The sequence below is a fragment of the Lactuca saligna genome, chromosome 8 (genome assembly GCF_052625555.1).
Source record: "Lactuca saligna cultivar CGN05327 chromosome 8, ASM5262555v1, whole genome shotgun sequence".
In the NCBI taxonomy this organism is placed as follows: Eukaryota; Viridiplantae; Streptophyta; class Magnoliopsida; order Asterales; family Asteraceae; genus Lactuca; species Lactuca saligna.
In genome coordinates, this window is record NC_136424.1 from 111,152,422 (window position 1) to 111,161,117 (window position 8,696).

Here is an 8,696-nt window from a genome sequence, read left to right on the forward strand (position 1 = left end):
CATGCAAAGTTGAATTCCAAGGTTATATTCCTATCTAGCATACATGGGGAACAATTTTAACTTGAATAATAGATAGAATAACTTACCTTGTTGTTGTTTGTGTTCCTTGAAACCTTGTGAGCCTAGCACCCCAAGTGTGATGCCTCAAATGCTTCACACAACACCAAATGCTCTTGGAAGAACTTATTAGAGAACACACACTTCTCAAAAATCGGCCAAGCCCTCTTGTTTCTTAGTGTAGCCGATTTCGGTGGAGAACATGTTTCTTATATAGTGTTGATACATCTAGGGTTAAACCCTAATGTGTCATGACTCTTCATTTCCATGACCCATGGGTTTGTAACTCCCATGGAGCATCCTATGGGTGGAACCCAACTTGATAATCCATGGAGCCTCTTAGCCCACTATACAAGATATGGATGATTTACATAATCAACCCATATATTTAATTAGTTATCTTTTGATCACATAATTAATTCTAAATTACTTCTTGATCAAATAAATCAAATAATATTATTAATATATTAGAACTTATAATATATTAATAATCTCCAAGTGTTATTTCTCTCATTTAGTCTATCCAATTGCATGGTGCCATGCAACCCAAATGGACCATGCCGGGTCGGGTCAAGTACATACCAGAAATAGTTATGGACTTAGACACCTTATCCAACAGTTCCTTCACCACTTGACTCTTGAAGCTCTTCAATATCAATTTGCCTCCCAATGTCTCCTTGGCCTATGAGCTCTCTCTCGTGAAAGACTCCTCTCCTCGCAACGAAGACAACATTATCAGTCGGTCTGTAAAAGAGATAACCAAAGGATTTATGTGGGTAGCTGATGAAAATACATTGTTCACTCTGAGGTTTGAGCTTGTCATGAGTCTCGCGTCTCATGAATACCTCGCAATGCCAAACCTTGATGCGTGATAACGAGGTAACCTTCCCTGTGCACATCTCGTGAGGTGTTTTGACAACCTTATTTGTTGGGACTAGATTAAGGATATGGGAAGCAGTCTTTAAGGCATACCCCCAGAATGAGATTGGTAACGAAGCTTGACTCATCATGGAACTAACCATGTCCAACAAATTTCGGTTGCGCCTTTTAGCCACACCATTAAGTTGCGGTGTCCTAGGTGACATCAGTTGTGAAACAATTACACCCTCCTTAAAGATAGTTTAGGAACTCGATACTAAGATACTCACCACCCCTATCAGATTAGAGCATCTTTATCTTCCTGCCCAGCTGACTCTCCATTTCTTTTTTAAACTCTTTGAATTTCTCAAAGGTTTCTGATTTGTGCTTGATTAAGTAGAAATAGACATATCTACTGTAATCATCAGTAAAAGTCACATAGAAGCGGTTAGCATCCCTTGTGGTGATTCTAAAAGGCCCACACACATCAATGTGTATGAGATCCAATAAACCCTCACCCCTTTCACAAGTACCAGTGAAGGGTGATTTGGTCATCTTTCCAAGTAAGCAAGATTCGCAATTGTCAACCGACTGCAAGTCAAATGACTCCAAGACTCCAGCCTTTTGGAGTTGGCCTATGCGCTTTTGATGACATGTCCAAGACGACAATCCCATAAGCATGCCTTATCCAATTCATTGGAAGAATCAATGTGCAACATATTATTTCCTAAGTTTTGTACAACCATCACAGTTTCATATACACCATTACAAGGTAATGCTTCAAAATAAAAAACACCATTATAAAAAGAATTAATAGCACCAATTTCATTATCAAATGAAAAACTAAAGCTTTGTTTGTACAAAACATGAAAGGAAATAATATTTCTCACCATTTCAAACGAGTAGCAAAAATTATTCAAATCTAACTCTAACCTACTACTATGCAATAAAGAGTAGACTCCAATCTTGGTGACAGGTGAAACCTTCCTATTCCCCACGATCAAGTTTATCTTCCCATCCTCCACATCCTTACTTCTTTTTAGGCCCTTCACATCAGAACAAATGTGAAATCTACAACCTGTGTCAAGAACCCTAGAGTTAGAATGTGATGAGTTTTTAGATAGAATAGTATAAGTACCTGCATGGGTGGATTTAACCTTCCCATCCTTGACATCCTGCAAGTATTTGGGGCACCTTCGCTTCCAGTGCCAATTTTCATAACAGTAGAAACGCTCTGCTTCCTTAGGAATGAAAGAGGATGTTGGATAAGGTGTCTAAGTCCATAACTATATTTGGTATGTACTTGACGCGATTCGGCATGGTCCATTTGGGTTGCATGGCATCAGAACAATTTGGATAGAATTTTATGAGAAGATGATATTTATGGTTTATTAATATATTATAAGTTCTCATATATTAATATGAATTATTAAATTAGTAGTTATCAAGAATTAGTTTGGAATTAATTTTGTGATCAAAAGAGAAAAATTTAATAAATAGGGATTGATTTGGTAAATAATTCATTCTTATATAGTGGGCTTATGATCCATAGTTCTTCATGATTGGGCTAAACCCATGTGTGTCCCATGGATACTCCATTGAGGTTAAACCTATGGATCATGAAGAATATGGATGGTCATGAATTACATGGTGTAACCCTAATGTGCACACTATATAAAGAAGCCTCATACTTGTAAAATTGGCACTTAAGTGATACAAGTGAGGGCTAGCCGATTTTGGTGCTTAATAATCTTCTCTTAAGTTATTCCAATTGTTGGTGGTGTTGTGTGAAACATTTGAGGCATCACATTTGGGGTGCTAGGATCATAAAATCTTAAGGAATCAAAGCTACAAGAAAGGTATGTCATTATATTAGTTTTTTGTATTACATATACCCCATGATATGCTAGTTAGGATGAAACTTGGAAAAATGAAAGTTTGCATGTATAATAGAGAAAACATAGATCCATGGTTTCTAGGGTTGCAAGTACACCATAGGAGTATTAGAATGCTCAAACCCCATCAAAGGGAACATCAGATGCAACTGTGGTCCCACTTGAAGAGGATCCATCAAGAGACTTTCCATTGCAGCTTTTTGAGGGAGCCTTCCTCTTCTTCCCTTTTCCTTGTCCAATTACCAGAACAGGGGCAGTTGCGGTAGGAGTATAAACAACATTTTTACCTTTGAGACCACTTTTAGTGGTCCTCAAAAGGCCCTGAAGTTTGCTCAGAGCGACCTCCTCCTTGTTCGTATGATAATTCATACGAAACTAATCATAATGTGGATGTAGAGAGTGTAGAATTATATCTATGGCTAACTCTTCATCGAAGTTAACATTCAATTTAAGCAAACGGTCTACAAACCTTTGCATTTTCTGGAAGTGGGTCGTGATGGGTTCACCATCCTTCATCTTGGCTGTAATCATGGAGCAGATGATTTCATACCTCTCTTGACGAGCACTCTGATGGTATCTTTCCATCAGGTCTTGGTGCATCTCAAAAGGGTAAAAGTTCTCATAGGACTTTTGAAGTTCATATGAAATAGTGGTAAAGATGATACAAGATACCTTCGTGGCATCCTTCTCATGTGCCCTAAACTCATCAATCTCCTGAGGAGTAACAGAAGACTCATCAATTTCCTTTAGCTCCTTGTCGAGGACATATCCATTGTGATCATAGTGAGTGACCATACTAATGTTCTTTATCCAATCATTGAAATTAGTGCCATCAAAGATGACTCTTTCACAAAGGTTCTTGAGAGAGAAGGAGCCAGTAGGGTTTGAGCCAGAAGCAATGTTGTAAGACATCTGGAAACATAGAAAGTCAAAGTTTAAATTAGATAAAGAGTCTTTAATATAACACCCAAAATGAAATATTAAGGCTAGGACCCAACATAATATTTTACAATTTGGAAGTGGGAAGTCATAATCTAACTTGCAAAATAGTTGAAGATAAGTAAATCACAATTTACCAATTTCCACCATGAAAAACGAAATTGTTATTAAGTTTTAATTAGATTGAAATTCCTAGATTCTTTAAGATTCATTGAACAATTCAATGGAATGTTTAAATCTTGATTATGCCCTTCAGGTTTGTGATTGGGATACCGAGGATCACAAACAATGTGTGAATAACCATGCAAATGTGCTTGGTTCTCTCGATGTCATTTATCACCCACTCAATGTGCCGGTTAACAACACACGCTCCATTGATCTTATAATAAACATCGAGGCACCCTTAGCCACCCTTACTAGTCCAAGTTAGTGTCGGTTAACCACGCACGCTCTATCAACGACTTGACAAGGTGCAAAGTTCTACTTCATGGATTAGCATCAATTTCACATTTTCCTAAAGTAACTAAGATTGAGAATTTTAATAGAACATTTACTTACTTTATTATTATCATTATACTTTTAATGAAAATTATAGTCCTATCTTACCCGTTCAGCTAACGACCCTCCATTAGTCAAGGAAGCGGTGGGTGAGAGTGGACACCCATTAAACCACCATTTTATAGGCCGTAACCTTATACCCCCTTATAAACTGACTTCGTGAATGAGGCATGCTAACGGTAAGACTGAATTGTTCTTATATATATATATATATATATATATATATATATATATATATATATATATATATATATATATTAAACCAATAATATTATAAAGTATAAGGGTTGGATTTTAAACTTTTAAAATTATAGGGTTTGGAGTTAAAGTTTCATAAGTGTGATTTTACAAATTCCAAAACTTGAGGGCAAGTTTTGACACTATTCAAAACTTTTCATTTTCTTAACTTATGAGTTTAATAACTTTTAAAGAAAATACTTTTGGTTTTCCATAACTTGAGGACAAGTTATAGAGCCCATTAAAACTATTTAGATCATGCAATTAAACTAACAAGAAATGTGAAATAATATCTATGATCTAGTTAAACTCATAAGCGTAGATAATTCACATCAACAATTTTCAAGAAATTATATAAACTAATATAACTCTTGAAACTTTTACAATTATCTTTTAATTGGACAAGCATGATCATTAACTTATGAAAAATCAGTTTTCATGTTTCAAAAAACAGTTTGGGGTAATGATCCTAATCCAATTTCTGGCAAAAAGTAGAAAATCTGCCCACTGGAGCACCAACTCGGCGAGTGCATGAACTAGACTCGTCGAGTTGGCCATTTTACAAGGGGACTCGGCGAGTTCACTGGACAAAAGGTAGAAATTCAATTTTTTCACTTTAAAAATCAAAATAACGTCAAGTATAATAAGAAACAACCAGTCTCTGTTACCACTAAAGGGTTTTGAGCATCCTAACAACCGTAAGGTGCACATACAACCCTAAATGCTTTGGATTTATGTTTTCTCTAATTATATATGCAAAATGATTTTCCAAAGCATTACCCTAGATAGCATACAATCATGGGTACTTGTATAACAAAATCTAGTTAGAAGACATACATTTTCTTGTAGCTTGATTCATTAGACCTTTAAGAGCCTAATACCCCAAATGTGATGCCTCAAATGTTTCACACAACACCACCAGCAATGGAGGACTTAAGAGGGAATACTTGCACTCAAAAATCAGCTATAGCTCTTCCAAGAGCATTAAGGTGCCGATTTTACGATCCTTGGGGTCTCTTATATAGTGTGGCAAAACCAGGGTTACACCATGTAAACCGTAATGGGCATGACCTTCCAGATTCCTTAGGCTCCATGGGTTTAAACCTCCATAGATCATCCATGGGTTGTCACATGGGTTTAGTCCAACCTAAGGAATCATGGATCATTGGCCCAAACCATAAGAACGAATGATTTACCAAATAAACCCCTTATATTTAATTTGTATCTTTTGATCACGAAATTAATTCCAAATTAATTCTTGATCAAGACTAATTAAATAATATGATATCATATTAATATATTAGAACTTATAATATATTAATAAATCATAAATATCCTCTTCTCAAAATTCCATCCTTACAAATTGTTCTGATGCCATGCAACCTAAATGGACCATGCTACTCTTGGGTCAAGTACATACCAAATATAGTTATGGACTTAGAAACCTTATCCAACATCTTTTTTGTACCCCTTTCTTTATGCCATTAACTTAAATTTTGTACATTCTTAGCTCTTATATGTTATGGCAAAGTTTAGGTAAAGATTATGACTCTTTAAGACCTATGGTTGCAACCTTACATAGATTTTGCTCAAGTAGCGTAGGTGATCAGTCGTTGTTGCTACTTGGAAAATATGCACAACCCCTTTACTTAATGTTTTTGCAATTGTTTAAAAAAATTCTAGAAAGATCTTTAAAAAATGAAAATTATATTAACTCTTAAAAAAGAAAGACATGGAACAATTGACTCTGAATGTCCAAGTATCAGGGTGTATGCCCGATCTTCACGTTGACACCTAGAGTATGGTTATCCTGTATGGAGTTTGACCATAATCCTTTTTCTCAACCTCTGCTTTATTCTTGGTCGAGGGCTCTACTATGGCTACCTCATCATGGATTTGAGTCTTTTCCTTATCTCATCCAAGTGTTCCTTGATGGGTTGGGGTTCCTTGTTATTTCCTCCACCGGGTCTTAGTATGGAAGAGCTAAACTTCACCCCTGATGCCCTAAAGGCATTCACACTTTTCCTTCTTCTTGACCCAATGCATGCTGCGACCATGGGAAGCGCTTACCTTTGGTTGGGTGAGAATACCACCCACGCTTTTCTACGTATCTATCAATGTCTTACCTCATGTGGTTATTTGGGGTGTCGTTTTTCTCAACAGAGGCCTTGGTTGGTTATCGTCTATAGGAAAGCTTTTGTGTTGGATTGAGTGACATTCTACCATTATTTTTGTACTTCCTAGCACTTAGCTCCTTCATCCCGAGGGGGTTTGGTTCGTCTTTGACAATGGTGAAGAGCTGGTTCGAGTCCCAAATTGCTCTTTTTTTGGGCATGGATTGGCCATCGATTGTGGGCCAGACTGCCTCTCTTGCCTGCGGGTTAGCATTCCCTTGCTCTGCGATTTTCGCGGTGTGCTCTGGCTAGACCATATTTGGGTTGGTGCTTGTTTTTTTTCCGTGGAAGAGATGTTGTAAGCTGCTTGAACACGTCTCTTTGCTGTTTCCTCGACTCGTGGACCAGCATTTGTGTCGTTGCCGACCTCCATTGTGAATTCTCCACCATCTAGAAAATTTTGTTTTGACATGATTTGGTTGATTGCTTTGTCTCTTGTTGAGTACTGCGCTCATTATCTGGCCCGGTTGATACGACCATTTCTGACCCATCACTTGTGCTAAATTTGAGAATTTCGTGGAGAGTGGATGGAATCACTTGTATCTGAAAGAGTGCAGGCCGACCCAATAGAATATTGTGTTTCGCTAGATAGTCAACAACCGAGAATTCGAGTACCCGTGTTATCTGTTTTACCCCATTATGACTGACCAATGTGAACGGGAGCATAATTATTCTTGCTGGCTAGATTCCATGACCAGTAAACCCAACTAACGGGCCTTGATATGGTGGCTGGAGGTGTTTTTTTCCATTCAATTGGTAACCGTCGAAGGTAGTGTTCATAGATCACATTGAACCTGCTTCCATTATCAACTTACACATGGTTAACACAATTTTGGCTAATGAAACTGATGATGCACAATGGGTTGTTAGGACCCGAATGTTTTGGCCTAGGGTCACTCATTGAAAAGGTTACGTTTAGTATGTTTTGATGGTATACCTTCGCACCTAAATGCTGGCTCTGGCGATTGATGCATGGGAGGGGCCCGATAATGGTAAGTATCTCTGCCCTCCTTTCATGGTCCTTTCCCTCATCCTTTTGATTTTTAGGTTGGTGTTTATCCTCATCAAGTTTTTCTCTGAGCTCTTTTGCTATGTCAACTATGTTTACAACTAGTTGTTTCTCATCGATCTCCCGCTTCAATACCGTGCATTCGGTGGTATCATGAGTTTTGCTCTTATGATATTCACAAAACTTGGTCTTGTCCTTGCTCTCCTTTGCTAGAGTTTTGTTGATTGCATGGACATTTGTATGACCATTCCTATTGTCATCTTTGTTGAATGGTCTCTACCTCCTCGATATGTGTCTGGAGTGGAGATTATGCTTATGTTTGTTGCTGTGTTGCCTCTCATGCTGGGTTGAGCTTGGTCGGGATGCTGCTTCCTTCTGTTTGATGTATGCATTAGCTACAAATTTGAGATTGTCCTCCTTTATCTCCTCCCCTCTGATTTGGCTTAGGTATTTTTCCACACGGAACTTGAGCTCGTCCCTAGATCTGAAGATTGTCCCATGCATCTTCTTTGATAGGGGTCTAGGAAGTAGTCCTGGGGTTATGGCCCCCATCACCATGAACTCTTCTTGTCTTGGGACATTCAAGGTAGCTAGTGTGAATTGATTTTAATAGTCACGAATTGACTCTCCTTTTTTTTTTCTTACACGCCATCACAGAGTTGGCGTCCCCTTTTCCTTTCTCTAACTGCATGAAGTTGTTGAGGAAAAGGTATTTCAGCTGCTCAAAACTCGAGATACTGCTCGGCCTCAGAGACTTGAACCACTTGCCTGCATTTCCTGTTAGGGTGCAGGGGAAATAGGTGCAGGTGAAGCGGCGGTCCATCTTAAGAGATGTAATCGTCCACTCATAGTTGTCGATGTGGTCATCCGGGTCAGTGGTATCGTTATACTTTGGCATGTTCGGTATCATCTCAGTGTGCATAATCTCATATTAGAGCAACTCATGGATGAAATTGGAGCTTGCACTTC